Source organism: Salvelinus alpinus, chromosome 1, assembly GCF_045679555.1.
Source record: "Salvelinus alpinus chromosome 1, SLU_Salpinus.1, whole genome shotgun sequence".
NCBI lineage: Eukaryota > Metazoa > Chordata > Actinopteri > Salmoniformes > Salmonidae > Salvelinus > Salvelinus alpinus.
In genome coordinates, this window is record NC_092086.1 from 119,466,677 (window position 1) to 119,483,435 (window position 16,759).

The following is a 16,759-nucleotide window of genomic DNA, read 5'->3' on the forward strand; positions in this document are numbered from 1 at the left end:
AGGAGACCTGGGGAGACAGACAGTACTGCTACTACTAGCTTGGGGTTACTGATATAGGAGACCTGGGGAGACAGACAGTACTGCTACTACTAGCTTGGGGTTACTGATATAGGAGACCTGGGGAGACAGACAGTACTGCTACTACTAGCTTGGGGTTACTGATATAGGAGACCTGGGGAGACAGACAGTACTGCTACTACAGCTTGGGGTTACTGATATAGGAGACCTGGGGAGACAGACAGTACTGCTACTACTAGCTTGGGGTTACTGATATAGGAGACCTGGGGATACTGCTACTAATGCCACGGCTCCATGACAATTCATGTTGGAGCAGAAGAATACTGTGCGGTGTAGGATACCGCAGACACACACAGCATTCTGCTCTGGGGCTGCTATCACTGGGTCTAGGGCTGCTATCACTGGGTCTAGGGCTGCTATCTCTGGGTCTAGGGCTGCTATCACTGGGTCTAGGGCTGCTATCTCTGGGTCTAGGGCTGCTATCTCTGGGTCTGGGGCTGCTATCTCTGGGTCTAGGGCTGCTATCTCTGGGTCTAGGGCTGCTATCACTGGGTCTAGGGCTGCTATCTCTGGGTCTAGGGCTGCTATCTCTGGGTCTAGGGCTGCTATCACTGGGTCTAGGGCTGCTATCTCTGGGTCTGGGGCTGCTATCTCTGGGTCTAGGGCTGCTATCTCTTGGTCTGGGGCTGCTATCTCTGGGTCTGGGGCTGCTATCTCTGGGTCTGGGGCTGCTATCTCTTGTTCTGGGTTTGCAATCTCTTTGTCTGAGGCTGTTATCTCTGTGTCTAGGGCTGATATATCTTGGTCTGGGGCTGCTATCTCTGGGTCTGGGGCTGCTATCTCTGTGCCTGGGGCTGTTGTCTCTGTGTCTGTGTCTGATATCTCTTGGTCTGGGGCTGTTATCTCTTGGTCTGGGGCTGTTATCTCTGGGTCTGGGGCTGTTATAACTGTATCTGGGGCTGTTATCTCTGGGTCTGGGGCTGTTATAACTGTATCTGGGGCTGTTATCTCTGTGTCTGTGTCTGTTATCTCTTGTTCTGGGGCTGTTATCTCTGTGTCTGGGGCTGCTATCTCTGGGTCTGAGGCTACAAAAGTGCATACTAATGTAGATGTTCGCTGCACACTGCTATGGGTCCTGCTATTGTGGCCTAAATATCAGTATGATACTACTACTACTACTACTACTACTACTACTACTACTACTACTACTACTACTGCTACTACTACTACTGCTACTATTACCACAGTCAAGACAGTACAACTATAGCCTAAATATCAGTCTGAAACTACTACTACTACTACTACTACTACTACTACTACTACTACTACTACTACTACTACTACTACTACTACTACTGCTGCTACTACTACTACTACTACTACTACTACTACTACTACTACTACTACTACTACTACTACTACTACTACTACTACTGCTGCTACTACTACTACTACTACTACTACTACTACTACTACTACTACTATTACTGCTACTACTACTACTACTGCTACTACTACTACTACTACAGTCCAGCCAGTCAAGTACCTCCTAATGTATCAATGAGAGACGCTGATTAGAATTTGCTGCTCTGCCCAATGTGACACAGTCTAGTCAGACGACTAATGATGTTTAAGGGCTTCAGAAGAGACAGAAAAGAGGTTTGCATCCCAAATGGGACCCTATTAACCTCAGCTTGGCTCCCGAGTGGCGCTGCGGTCTGAGGCATTGCATCTGTGCAATAGGCGTCACTGCAGTACCTGGTTGGAACCCAGCCTGCCTCACATCAAGGCTATGATTGGGAGTCCCACAGTGCAGTGCACAATTGGCCCAGCATCCTCCGGGTTTGGCCGGGTTATGTCACCATTGTAAATAATAATTTGTTCTTAACTGACTTGCCTGGTTAAATAATGGTTAAATATTAATGATGGACTCTGGACCCTTATGTGCTTTGGTCAGACTGCACTATAATGGAAATAGGTTGCCAATATGAAGATAGCTACAGGGATGAACAGAGCAGACCAGATGAGTCATCAGCACAACAGCAAAGACTTCTTCAAGAACCCTTTAGGGACATTAAGCTTTGCTTTGCATATTCATAAAATATATTCACATCACTTTGATCATGTAGTTACAAACATAGCAGTCCTCAGGCGAGGCTGGAAAAACAGAGGTCCATCCTCACTATCTGGGGTGTCTGCCTACCTAGGGACTGCCAAAGGCTGGAGAGGGTTCATGCCTATCTAGTTATGTGTTGCAAACCTCTGTGTTCTCCTCACAGAAGAATGGAGCTAGGCTCAGGGCTGTCATAGCAGAAAGAGATGTGGAGGGAGCTAGGCTCAGGGCTGTCATAGTAGAACTAGATGTGGAGGGAGCTAGGCTCAGGGCTGTCATAGTAGAACGAGATGTGGAGGGAGCTAGGCTCAGGGCTGTCATAGTAGAACGAGATGTGGAGGGAGCAAGGCTCAGGGCTGTCATAGCAGAAAGAGATGTGGAGGGAGCAAGGCTCAGGGCTGTCATAGCAGAAAGAGATGTGGAGGGAGCTAGGCTCAGGGCTGTCATAGCAGAACGAGATGTGGAGGGAGCTAGGCTCAGGACTGTTACAGAAGAACGAGATGTGGAGGGAGCTAGGCTCAGGGCTGTCATAGTAGAACTAGATGTCGAGGGAGCAAGGCTCAGGGCTGTCATAGCAGAAGGAGATGTGGAGGGAGCTGGGCTCAGGGCTGTCATAGTAGAACGAGATGTGGAGGGAGCTAGGCTCAGGGCTGTCATAGTAGAACGAGATGTGGAGGGAGCTAGGCTCAGGGCTGTCATAGTAGAACTAGATGTGGAGGGAGCTAGGATCAGGGCTGTCATTGCAGAACTAGATGTGGAGGGAGCTAGGCTCAGGGCTGTCATTGCAGAACTAGATGTGGAGGGAGCTAGGATCAGGGGTGTTATTGCAGAACTAGATGTGGAGGGAGCTAGGCTCAGGGCTGTCATAGCAGAACGAGATGTGGAGGGAGCTAGGCTCAGGGCTGTCATAGCAGAACGAGATGTGGAGGGAGCTAGGCTCAGGGCTGTCATAGCAGAAAGAGATGTGGAGGGAGCTAGGCTCAGGACTGTTACAGAAGAACGAGATGTGGAGGGAGCTAGGCTCAGGGTTGTCATAGTAGAACGAGATGTGGAGGGAGCTAGGCTCAGGGCTGTCATAGCAGAACGAGATGTGGAGGGAGCTAGGCTCAGGGCTATCATAGTAGAACGAGATGTGGAGGGAGCTAGGCTCAGGGCTGTCATAGTAGAACGAGATGTGGAGGGAGCTAGGCTCAGGGCTGTCATAGCAGAACGAGATGTGGAGGGAGCTAGGCTCAGGACTGTCATAGTAGAACGAGATGTGGAGGGAGCTAGGCTCAGGGCTGTCATAGTAGAAAGAGATGTGGAGGGAGCTAGGCTCAGGACTGTCATTGCAGAAAGAGATGTGGAGGGAGCTAGGCTCAGGGCTGTCATAGTAGAAAGAGATGTGGAGGGAGCTAGGCTCAGGACTGTCATTGCAGAAAGAGATGTGGAGGGAGCTAGGCTCAGGGCTGTCATAGTAGAAAGAGATGTGGAGGGAGCTAGGCTCAGGGCTGTCATAGTAGAACGAGATGTGGAGGGAGCTAGGCTCAGGGCTGTCATTGCAGAAAGAGATGTGGAGGGAGCTAGGCTCAGGGCTGTCATAGTAGAAAGAGATGTGGAGGGAGCTAGGCTCAGGGCTGTCATAGCAGAACGAGATGAGGAGGGAGCTAGGCTCAGGGCTGTCATAGCAGAACTAGATGTGGAGGGAGCTAGGCTCAGGGCTGTCATAGCAGAACGAGATGTGGAGGGAGCTAGGCTCAGGGCTGTCATAGTAGAACGAGATGTGGAGGGAGCTAGGCTCAGAGCTGTCATAGTAGAACGAGATGTGGAGGGAGCTAGGCTCAGGGCTGTCATAGTAGAATGAGATGTGGAGGGAGCTAGGCTCAGGGCTGTCATAGTAGAACGAGATTTGGAGGGAGCTAGGCTCAGGACTGTCAGAGTTGAACGAGATGTGGAGGGAGCTAGGCTCAGGGCTGTCATAGCAGAAAGAGATGTGGAGGGAGCTAGGCTCAGGACTGTTACAGAAGAACGAGATGTGGAGGGAGCTAGGCTCAGGGCTGTCATAGTAGAACTAGATGTGGAGGGAGCTAGGCTCAGGGCTGTCATAGTAGAACGAGATGTGGAGGGAGCTAGGCTCAGGGCTGTCATAGTAGAACGAGATGAGGAGGGAGCTAGGCTCAATGCTGTCATAGCAGAACGAGATGTGGAGGGAGCTAGGCTCAGGACTGTCATAGTAGAAAGAGATGTGGAGGGAGCTAGGCTCAGGGCTGTCATAGTAGAACGAGATGTGGAGGGAGCTAGGCTCAGGGCTGTCATAGTAGAACGAGATGTGGAGGGAGCTAGGCTCAGGGCTGTCATAGCAGAACGAGATGTGGAGGGAGCTAGGCTCAGGGCTGTCATAGTAGAACGAGATGTGGAGGGAGCTAGGCTCAGGACTGTCATAGCAGAAAGAGATGTGGAGGGAGCTAGGCTCAGGGCTGTCATAGCAGAACGAGATGTGGAGGGAGCTGGGCTCAGGACTGTCATAGCAGAAAGAGATGTGGAGGGAGCTAGGCTCAGGGCTGTCATAGCAGAAAGAGATGTGGAGGGAGCTAGGCTCAGGGCTGTCATAGCAGAACGAGATGTGGAGGGAGCTGGGCTCAGGACTGTCATAGCAGAAAGAGATGTGGAGGGAGCTAGGCTCAGGGCTGTCATAGCAGAACGAGATGTGGAGGGAGCTGGGCTCAGGACTGTCATAGTAGAACGAGATGTGGAGGGAGCTAGGCTCAGGGCTGTCATAGCAGAACTAGATGTGGAGGGAGCTGGGCTCAGGACTGTCATAGTATAACGAGATGTGGAGGGAGCTAGGATCAGGACTGTTACAGAAGAACGAGATGTGGAGGGAGCTAGGCTCAGGGCTGTTATAGCAGAAAGAGATATGGAGGGAGCTAGGCTCAGGGCTGTCATAGCAGAACTAGATGTGGAGGGAGCTAGGCTCAGGGCTGTCATAGCAGAACGAGATGTGGAGGGAGCTAGGCTCAGGGCTGTTATAGCAGAAAGAGATATGGAGGGAGCTAGGCTCAGGGCTGTCATAGCAGAACTAGATGTGGAGGGAGCTAGGCTCAGGGCTGTCATAGCAGAACGAGATGTGGAGGGAGCTAGGCTCAGGGCTGTCATAGTAGAACGAGATGTGGAGGGAGCTAGGCTCAGGGCTGTCATAGTAGAACGAGATGTGGAGGGAGCTAGGCTCAGGGCTGTCATAGTAGAACGAGATGTGGAGGGAGCTAGGCTCAGGGCTGTCATAGTAGAACGAGATGTGGAGGGAGCTAGGCTCAGGACTGTCAGAGTAGAACGAGATGTGGAGGGAGCTAGGCTCAGGGCTGTCATAGCAGAAAGAGATGTGGAGGGAGCTAGGCTCAGGACTGTTACAGAAGAACGAGATGTGGAGGGAGCTAGGCTCAGGGCTGTCATAGTAGAACTAGATGTGGAGGGAGCTAGGCTCAGGACTGTCATAGCAGAAAGAGATGTGGAGGGAGCTAGGCTCAGGGCTGTCATAGTAGAACGAGATGTGGAGGGAGCTAGGCTCAGGGCTGTCATAGCAGAAAGAGATGTGGAGGGAGCTAGGCTCAGGGCTGTCATAGTAGAACGAGATGTGGAGGGAGCTAGGCTCAGGGCTGTCATAGCAGAACGAGATGTGGAGGGAGCTGGGCTCAGGACTGTCATAGTAGAACGAGATGTGGAGGGAGCTAGGCTCAGGGCTGTCATAGTAGAACGAGATGTGGAGGGAGCTAGGCTCAGGGCTGTCATAGTAGAACGAGATGTGGAGGGAGCTAGGCTCAGGGCTGTCATAGTAGAACTAGATGTGGAGGGAGCTAGGCTCAGGGCTGTCATAGCAGAACGAGATGTGGAGGGAGCTAGGCTCAGGGCTGTCATAGTAGAACGAGATGTGGAGGGAGCTAGGCTCAGGACTGTCATAGCAGAAAGAGATGTGGAGGGAGCTGGGCTCAGGGCTATGGAAAACTCTGACTATGTACAGACAGCAGAGATAAAACCTAATAAACGAACGTGTGGGTCGTCAGACAGCAGAGATAAAACCTAATAAACGAACGTGTGGGTCGTCAGACAGCAGAGATAAAACCTACTAAACGAACGTGTGGGTCGTCAGACAGCAGAGATAAAACCTAATAAACGAACCTGTGGGTCGTCAGACAGCAGAGATAAAACCTAATAAACGAACGTGTGGGTCGTCAGACAGCAGAGATAAAACCTAATAAACTAACGTTTGGGTCGTCAGACAGCAGAGATAAAACCTAATAAACGAACGTGTGGGTCGTCAGACAGCAGAGATAAAGGATAAACAGTTATAGTTCAGCCTCTCCCCATTCAGGGTTCTCTCCTCAGACTGTGCTCAGCAGAGAGGAGATAACCTGTTCCTCAGCCTGTGATCCTGTACCCTCTGTCTGACCTCTGTCTGACCTCTGTCTGACCTCTGTCTGACCAACTGCACCAGCTTCCAAGATATAGAGATCTGAGACTTTAGGAAATGGAAGAAGAGAGTGTAACTTTCTAAACCAGCGTGTGGGTTGTCGAGAGAGAGAACAGAGAGCCAGTTCCCTCATCCTCTCTGTTCTGTATTCACATCCTTGCATCACCAGCTTCCAAACTGTAGTATGTGTATGTTCAAATCAAATCAAATGTTATTTGTCACATGCACAGAATACAGCAGGTGTAGACCTTACCGTGAAATGCTGAATACAGCAGGTGTAGAACTTACCGTGAAATGCTGAATACAGCAGGTGTAGGACTTACCGTGAAATGCAGAATACAGCAGGTGTAGAACTTACCGTGAAATGCTGAATACAGCAGGTGTAGAACTTACCGTGAAATGCTTACTAACGAGCCCTTAACCCACAATGCAGTTCAAGAAAGAGTTAAGAACATAAGTACAAAATAAAATAAAGTAAAAAATTAAATAAAAAGTAATAAAATAAAATAACAATGACAAGGCTATATACAGGGGGTACCAGTACAGAGTCATTGTGGAGGCTATATACAGGGGGTACCATTACAGAGTCAATGTGGAGGCTACATACAGGGGGTACCGGTACAGAGTCAATGTGGAGACTATATACAGGGTATTACGGTACAGAGTCAATGTGGAGGCTATATACAGGGTGTTACGGTACAGAGTCAATGTGGAGACTATATACAGGGGGTACCGGTACAGAGTCAATGTGGAGGCTATATACAGGGGGTACCAGTACAGAGTCATTGTGGAGGCTATATACAGGGGGTACCAGTACAGAGTCATTGTGGAGGCTATATACAGGGGGGTACCGGTACAGAGTCAATGTGGAGACTATATACAGGGGGGTACCGGTACAGAGTCAATGTGGAGGCTATATACAGGGGGTACCGGTACAGAGTCAATGTGGATGCTATATACAGGGGGTACCGGTACAGAGTCAATGTGGAGGCTATATACAGGGGGTACCAGTACAGAGTCAATGTGGAGGCTATATACAGGGGGTACCGGTACAGAATCAATGTGGAGGCTATGTAAGGGGGTACCGGTACAGAGTCAATGTGGAGGCTATTTTCATAGCCTCACTACTGCTATAGCCTCTCTACTGTATATAGCCTCTCTACTGTATATAGCCTCTCTACTGTATATAGCCTCTCTACTGTATATAGCCTCCCTACTGTTATAGCCTCCCTACTGTTATAGCCTCGCTACTGTTATAGCCTCACTACTGTATATAGCCTCTCTACTGTATATAGCCTCGCTACTGTATATAGCCTCACTACTGTATATAGCCTCGCTACTTTTATAGCCTCGCTACTGTTATAGCCTCGCTGCTGTATATAGCCTCTCTACTGTATATAGCCTCGCTACTGTATATAGCCTCGCTACTGTATATAGCCTCGCTACTTTTATAGCCTCGCTACTTTTATAGCCTCCCTGCTTTATATAGCCACGCTACTGTTATTTTTCACTGTCTTTTACCTGTTGTTTTATTTCTTTACTTACCTATTGTTCACCTAATACCTTTTTTGCACGATTGGTTAGAGCCTGTAAGTAAGCATTTCACTGTAAGGTCTACCTACACCTGTTGTATTCAGCATTTCACTGTAAGGTCAACCTACACCTGTTGTATTCAGCATTTCACTGTAAGGTCAACCTACACCTGTTGTATTCAATGCACGTAACAAATACACTTTTTGATTTGATTTGATTTTAAGAATATGCATATCCTTGCTTCAGGTCCTGAGCTACAGGCAGTTAGATTTGGGTCATTTTGGCGAAATTGGAAAAAAACGGGCTATCCCCAAGAAGAATTATACAGTGTCTTTAAGGGTTTGCAAATATTTAAAGTACAAAAGGCAAAATAAAAAGATATGTGTTGTATTTACAATGGTGTTTGTTCTTCACTGGTTGCCCTTTTCTTGTGGCAGCCGGTCACAAATCTTGCTGCTGTGATGGCACACTGTGATATTTCACCCAATAGATATGGTAGTTTATCAAAATTGGGTTTGTTTTCGACCTCTTTTCAGTCTGTGTAATCTGGGGGAAAAATGTGTCTCTAATATGATCATGCATTTGGCAGAAGGTTAGGACCTTTCTCAATAGCAAGGCTATGCTCACTGAGTCTGTACATAGTCAATGATTTCTTTAAGTTTGGGTCAGTCACAGTGGTCAGGTATTCTGCCACTGTGTACTCTCTGTTTAGGGTCAAATAGCATTCTAGTTTGCTTGTTTTATTTGTTCATTCTTTCCAAGTAATTATCTTTTTGTTTTCTCATGATTTGGTCTAATTGTGTTGCTGTCCTGGGGCTCTGTGGGGTCTGTTTGTGTTTGTGAACAGAGCCCCAGGACCAGCTTGCTTAGGGGACTCTTCTCCAGGTTCATCTCTCTGTAGGTGATGGCTTTGTTATTGAAGGTTTGGGAATCGCTTCCTTTTAGGTGGTTGTAGAATTTAACGTCTCTTTTCTGGATTTTGATAATTAGCGGGTATTGGCCTAATTCTGCTCTGCATGCATTATTTTGTGTTTTACATTGTACACAGACAATATTTTTACAGAATTCTGCATTTGGAGTTGGTCCCATTTTGTGAAATCTTGGTTGGTGAGCAGACTCCAGACCTCACAACCATGAAGGGCAATGGGTTCTATAATTGATAGAACCCATTGATGTATTTTTTGCCAGATCCTAATTGGTATGTCAAATTTTATTTTCCTTTTGATGGCATAGAAGGCCCTTCTTGTCGTGTCTCTCTGATCGTTCACAGCTTTGTGGAAGTTACCTGTGGCGCTGATGTTTAGGCCAAGGTATGTATAGTTTGTGTGCTCTAGGCCATCGGTGTCTAGATGGAATGTGTGTTTGTGGTCCTGGCGACTGGACCTTTTATGGAACACCATTATTTTTGTCTTACTGAGATTTACTGTCAGGGCCCAGGTCTGACAGAGTCTGTGCAGAATATCTAGGTGCTGCTGTAGGCCCTCCTTGGTTGGGGACAAAAGCACCTGATTAACTGCAAATAGTAGTCATTTCACTTCAAACTCTAATAGGGTGAGTCCAGGTGCTGCAGATTACTCAAATGTTCTCACCAATTCGTTGATATGTGTTGAAGAGGGCGAAGCTCAAGCTGCATCTATATCTCACCCCCCGGCCTTGTTGAAAGAAATGTGTTTTGCCAATTTGTATAGCGGACCTTCATGTCAGATTGAGTCAAACACTTTTTTTGAAGTCAACAAAGCATGAGAAGACTTTGCCTTTGTTTTGCTTTGTTTGTTTGTCTGTTAGGGTGCGCTGGGTGAATACGTGGTCTGTCGTACGGTAATTTGGTAAAATGCTATTTAGAAATTTGCTCAGTACATTTTCACTGAGGAAAATGTATAGTCTGCTGTTAATGATAACGCAGAGGATTTCCCCAAGGTTGCTGTTGATGCATATCCCCCGGTAGGCATATCCCCCGGTAGGTATATCCCCCGGTAGGTATATCCCCCGTTAGGTATATCCCCCGGTAGGTATATCCCCCGGTAGGCATATCCCCCGGTAGGCATATCCCCCGGTAGGTATATCCCCCGGTAGGCACATCCCCCGGTAGGTATATCCCCCGGTAGGTATATCCCCCGGTAGGCATATCCCCCGGTAGGTATATCCCCCGGTAGGTATATCCCCCGGTAGGCATATCCCCCGGTAGGTATATCCCCCGGTAGGTATATCCCCCGGTAGGCATATCCCCCGGTAGGTATATCCCCCGGTAGGCATATCCCCCGGTAGGCATATCCCCCGGTAGGTATATCCCCCGGTAGGTATATCCCCCGGTAGGCATATCCCCCGGTAGGTATATCCCCCGGTATATCCCCCGGTAGGTATATCCCCCGGTAGGTATATCCCCCGGTAGGCATATCCCCCGGTAGGTATATCCCCCGGTAGGTATATCCCCCGGTAGGTATATCCCCCGGTAGGCATATCCCCCGGTAGGTATATCCCCCGGTAGGTATATCCCCCGGTAGGCATATCCCCCGGTAGGTATATCCCCCGGTAGGTATATCCCCCGGTAGGTATATCCCCCGGTAGGTATATCCCCCGGTAGGTATATCCCCAGGTAGGTATATCCCCCGGTAGGCATATCCCCCGGTAGGTATATCCCCCGGTAGGTATATCCCCCGGTAGGCATATCCCCCGGTAGGTATATCCCCCGGTAGGTATATCCCCCGGTAGGTATTGGTGTCAAATTTGTCTCCACTTTTGTGGATTGGGGTGATTAGTCTTAGGATCCAAATATTGGGGAAGTTGCCAGAGCTGAGGATGATGTTAAAGTTTTTAAGTATAGCCAATTTTAATTTGTGGTCTGTATATTTGATAATTTCATTTAGGATACCATCAAAACCACAGGCTTTTTTGGGTTGGAGGGTTTTGTATTTTGTCCTGTTGTTCATTCAATGTAATTGGAGAATCCAGTGGGTTCTGGAAGTCTATAATAGTTGATTCTAAGATGTGTATTCTCTCTTTCCCCTCTCTCTCTGGTCATTCCTAACTCCGTCACCCCATCTCTCTCCCCCCTTTCTCTCCCCTCTCTCTCTGGTCATTCCTAACTCCGTCACCCCATCTCTCTCCCCCCTTTCTCTCCTCTCTCTCTCTGATCACTCCTAACTCCGTCACCCCATCTCTCTCCCCCCTTTCTCTCCTCTCTCTCTCTGATCACTCCTAACTCCGTCACCCCATCTCTCTCCCCCCTTTCTCTCCTCTCTCTCTCTGATCACTCCTAACTCCGTCACCCCATCTCTCTCCCCCTTTCTCTCCCCTCTCTCTCTGGTCACTCCTAACTCCGTCACCCCATCTCTCGCCCCCCTTTCTCTCCCCTCTCTCTCTGATCACTCCTAACTCCGTCACCCCATCTCTCTAAACCCTTTCTCTCCCCTCTCTCTCTAGTCATTCCTAACTCCGTCACCCCATCTCTCTCCCCCCTTTCTCTCCCCTCTCTCTCTAATCACTCCTAACTCCGTCACCCCATCTCTCTCCCCTCTTTCTCTGGTCACTCCTAACTCCGTCACCCCATCTCTCTCCCCCCTTTCTCTCCCCTCTCTCTCTGGTCACTCCTAACTCCGTCACCCCATCTCTCTCCCCTCTCTCTCTGGTCACTCCTAACTCCGTCACCCCATCTCTCTCCCCCCTTTCTCTCCCCTCTCTCTCTGGTCACTCCTAACTCCGTCACCCCATCTCTCTCCCCTCTCTCTGATCACTCCTAACTCCGTCACCCCAGCTCTCTCCCCATCTCTCTGATCACCCCATCTCTCTCCCCCCTTTCTCTCCCACCTCTCTCTGATCACTCCTAACTCCATCACCCCATCTCTCTCCCCCCTTTCTCTCCCACCTCTCTCTGATCACTCCTAACTCCATCACCCCATCTCTCTCCCCCCTTTCTCTCCCCTCTCTCTCTGGTCACTCCTAACTCCGTCACCCCATCTCTCTCCCCTCTCTCTGATCACTCCTAACTCCGTCACCCCAGCTCTCTCCCCATCTCTCTGATCACCCCATCTCTCTCCCCCTTTCTCTCCCACCTCTCTCTGATCACTCCTAACTCCATCACCCCATCTCTCTCCCCCCTTTCTCTCCCACCTCTCTCTGATCACTCCTAACTCCATCACCCCATCTCTCTCCCCCTTTCTCTCCCCTCTCTCTCTGGTCACTCCTAACTCCGTCACCCCATCTCTCTCCCCTCTCTCTGATCACTCCTAACTCCGTCACCCCAGCTCTCTCCCCATCTCTCTGATCACCCCATCTCTCTCCCCCTTTCTCTCCCACCTCTCTCTGATCACTCCTAACTCCATCACCCCATCTCTCTCCCCCCTTTCTCTCCCACCTCTCTCTGATCACTCCTAACTCCATCACCCCATCTCTCTCCCCCCTTTCTCTCTCCCCATCTCTCTGATCCCTCCTAATTCTGACATCTGGTTCAGGATGTTGATCCAGAGGGTAAGTATGTTAAGGGAAATATTGTTACAGTTTAATTTGACCATTCTTTTGTTTAAAAAATAAACACAGTTGGGACGAGGACCTAGAAGATGAGAAAGACCTGTGCTCCAATCACATCTTTGAAAAAGACCTGGGCTCCAATCAAATCAAATCAAATGTTATTTGTCACATGCGCCGAATACAACAGGTATTCAGGTAACAGGTATCCTTACAGTGAAATGCTTACTTTCAAGCCCTTAACCAACAAAGCAGTTTTAAGATCAAATAAGTGGTAAGAAAAAACAAGACAAGTTAAAAAAAACAATCGCACCTTAGAAAAAGACCTGGAAAATAAATCTAAAATAAACATGAAAGAGGAGTTGAAACTTAACACCACAAGGGCTCAGTGCAGACAGAGAGCAGGGCCGTGTCCCAAATGCCCAATGGGCTCTGGTCTGAAGTAGTGCACTATATAGGGAATAGGGTTCTATAGGGCTCTGGTCTGAAGTAGTGCACTATACAGGGAATAGTGTTCTATAGGGCTCTGGTCTAAAGTAGTGCACTATATAGGGAATAGGGTTCCATAGGGCTCTGGTCTAAAGTAGTGCACTATATAGGGAATAGTGTTCTATAGGGCTCTGGTCTAAAGTAGTGTACTATATAGGAAATAGGGTTCCATAGGGCTCCGGTCTAAAGTAGTGCACTATGTAGGGAATAGGGTGCCATTTGGGAGACTTTCCCAGGTTTAAAGAAGGTCCATTAGGCTGTGGTAATCTTCTCCCTGATACAGGAGCATAAAATGGACTCTCTCTGTCCACCCAGAATACTGCTTCTTATTAAACCCTTTCCTTCTGCTCCCTAAACCCTCCTTTAAGAAGTACTCCATGTATTATCTACATGATACCCCTGTAGGGGACAACACACACACATGCACACACACACACACTGGCCCTTTCCCAGTTTATATGGTGGGGCTTAAACTAAACCAGCTGGAAGGACTGGCTGACTGACTGACTGGCTGACTGACTGGCTGACTGGCTGACTGGCTGATTGGCTGGCTGACTGGCTGACTGGCTGATTGGCTGACTGACTGACTGGCTGGCTGGCTGGCTGACTGACTGGCTGACTGGCTGACATACTGGCTGACTGGCTGACTGGCTGACTGGCTGACTGGCTGGCTGGCTGGCTGGCTGGCTGACTGGCTGACTGACTGGCTGACTGGCTGACTGACTGGCTGACTGGCTGACTGGCTGGCTGGCTTGCTGACTGGCTGACTGACTGACTGGCTGTCTTGCTGACTGGCTGACTGACTGACTGGCTGTCTTGCTGACTGGCTGACTGGCTGACTGGCTGACTGGCTGGCTGACTGGCTGACTGGCTAACTGACTGACTGGCTGACTGGCTGGCTGCTCAGACAACAGGCCTCTGAGACCTTTTAGAGGGATCTAGAAATATAAATATAACGTGAGGAGGAAGAGGAGGAGGAGGATGAGGAGGAAGAGGAGGAGGAGGATGAGGAGGAAAAGAATGCTAAGGCGGAGGAGGAGGACGATGAGGAGGATGATAAGGAGGAGGAGGATGAGGAGGATGATAAGGAGGAGGAGGAGGAGGAGGAGGAAGAGGAGGAGAGTGGTAGTCCTAATCCTTCAAGGCATGAAACTAGAATACAGACATGGACATCTAAGACCCAGTCTTCCAGCCCAAAGCTGCCATTCCTTTGATGTGCCTGGACCGGGGTTAAACACTTAAAACAGTGTGAGGTGTGCTGGAGGGCTCAGACAGGGAGGTTGGAGCCTGGGGCTGGGTCAGAATGGGGCTGGGTCAGAATGGGGCTGGGTCAGAATGGGGCTGGGTCAGAATGGGGCTGGGTCAGAATGGGGCTGGGGAAGAATGGGGCTGGGGCAGAATGGGGCTGGGGCAGAATGGGGCTGGAGCAGAATGGGGCTGGGGAAGAATGGGGCTGGGGCAGAATGGGACTGGGTCAGAATGGGACTGGGGCAGAATGGGACTGGGGCAGAATGGGACTGGGGCAGAATGGGACTGGGTCAGAATGGGAGGGGGCAGAATGGGACTGGGGCAGAATGGGACTGGGGCAGAATGGGACTGGGTCAGAATGGGTCTGGGTCAGAATGGGACTGGGTCAGAATGGGGATGGGATTGGGGTATGAGGTAGGGATTGGTGTTGGGGGTAGGGGTTGGGGTATGGGGTTGGGGTATGGATTGGGGTATGGGGTTGGGATTGGGGTTGGGGTATGGATTGGGGTATGGGGTATGGATTGGGGTATGGGGTAGGGATTGGGGTATGGGGCAGAATAGGGCTGGGGCAGGGATGCTTTTGGCAGGGAAAGAGAGTCTCGGTCCTCTCCCCCTCTCCCCTCTCACACACCCAGAAATGCATCTCCCAGCCCAGAAATCCCAGAAATGTGAGCATTAAAATAACAGTAACCAACTTTAGAGAAAAATAACAAAAACAGCACAATGGAGGAGGAGAAAGAAGGGAAGAATAGATAGAAGAGGATAAGAAAGAAGGGAGGAATAGATAGAAGGGATTTCCACTAAAACTAATCAATCAGGAGAGGATAATGGGTTCCATGCTGGAGAGTTGACACGGGTCAACCCATCCCCTGACCTCTGCCATGGGGCCACGGGGAGAGAAAGGGCCACACAATGGAATCCTCAGCTAATTGTCTGGCCAGTGTCACGGCTTTCAATGCCCTCCACTCTCTCCCTAATTCCTGTCTTTCTTCTCTCTCTCTCTTGTAGCGTTCTCGCCCCGGCTCCCTCTGCTCTCTCTCTCTCTCTCTCTCTCTCCCTTTGCAAAGCATCCACTTTGTAAGTGTGGACGGAGACAGAGCGAGAGTGCGAGACCGAGGAAACGAGAGAGTGAAAGAGAGAAATGGCGAGAGAAACAGAACTGCTTTTGGTGATTGCAAACGGCAGGTGAGCAAAGTGCGTTTCATTAATAGCAGGTCGCAATCAGCAATACAACCGTTTCCTTCTCAGGTCGCTATCAGCAATACAACCGTTTCCTTCTCAGGTCGCTATCAGCAATACAACCGTTTCCTTCTCAGGTCGCAATCAGCAACACAACCGTTTCCTTCTGAATACATCCAATAGATCACTGAGGATCAGCATGTGTTGGAATGAATTAGACCAAAGATAAAGCCACAGTATAGAAGCACTAGATTCAAGCAGCGATCCATCCATCCATCCATCCATCCTGTCCTATATTAGTCCAGCTCCAACACACAGACAGAGCCAGCTCCAACACACAGACAGAGCCAGCTCCAACACACAGACAGAGCCAGCTCCAACACACAGACAGAGCCAGCTCCAACACACAGACAGAGCCAGCTCCAACACACAGACAGAGCCAGCTCCAACACACAGACAGAGCCAGCTCCAACACACAGACAGAGCCAGCTCCAACACACAGACAGAGCCAGCTCCAACACACAGACAGATCCAGCTCCAACACACAGACAGAGCCAGCTCCAACACACAGACAGAGCCAGCTCCAACACACAGACAGAGCCAGCTCCAACACACAGACAGATCCAGCTTCAACACACAGACAGATCCAGCTCCAACACACAGACAGGAAAAAAGCTGAATTCCAGCAAGTACTCACTACAATATTTAGTGTGGTCCTCTCCGGTGTTTTCCCTATCCTGTCCTCCTGTCCTCCTGTCCTCCTGTCCTCCTGTCCTCCTGTCCTCTGCAGATGAGACGATGTGTGTGTTGCTCCAGAACAGAAAGTTGCAGTGCTGTAGGTAGGTAGATGTGTGTATAAGCAGGACAAGCTGTGAGCAGTGTGTCTCTCTCAGTGTCTGGCTCTGCACTGGCTGAGAATACTAAAGCATTTTAAACAGCTCTTCTCCCCATGTGACCAACCCAGCCAGCAAGAGAAAGGGAGAGAGAGAGAGGAGAGGCAGGAAAACATTAGCACCACGCTGGCTCTCTGTGACCACACAGCACCCCCTAGCCATTTCTCACCGTATTGCTCAAACACACAGAGAGAGAGAGAGAGAGAGAGAGAGAGAGAGAGAGAGAGAGAGAGAGAGAGAGAGAGAGAGAGACAGAGAGAGAGAGAGAGAGAGAGAGAGAGAGAGAGAGAGAGAGAGAGAGAGAGAGAGAGAGAGAGAGAGAGAGAGAGAGAGAGAGAGAGAGAGAGAGAGAGAGACAGAGAGACAGAGAGACAGAGAGAC

The 16,759-nt window shown here is 49.5% G+C and overlaps 1 protein-coding gene across 1 annotated transcript in view; it reads right to left on the minus strand.

Annotated features, from left to right (window-relative positions):
• LOC139539723 (ciliary neurotrophic factor receptor subunit alpha-like) overlaps positions 1-16,394 on the minus strand; it is a 688,039-nt gene extending 671,645 nt beyond the window's left edge. The window contains exon 1 of the mRNA XM_071342926.1: positions 16,183-16,394. The gene's annotated coding sequence lies outside the window, so the exon portion shown is untranslated. The remainder of the gene's footprint in view (positions 1-16,182) is intronic.
• Positions 16,395-16,759: the final 365 nt, after the last annotated feature.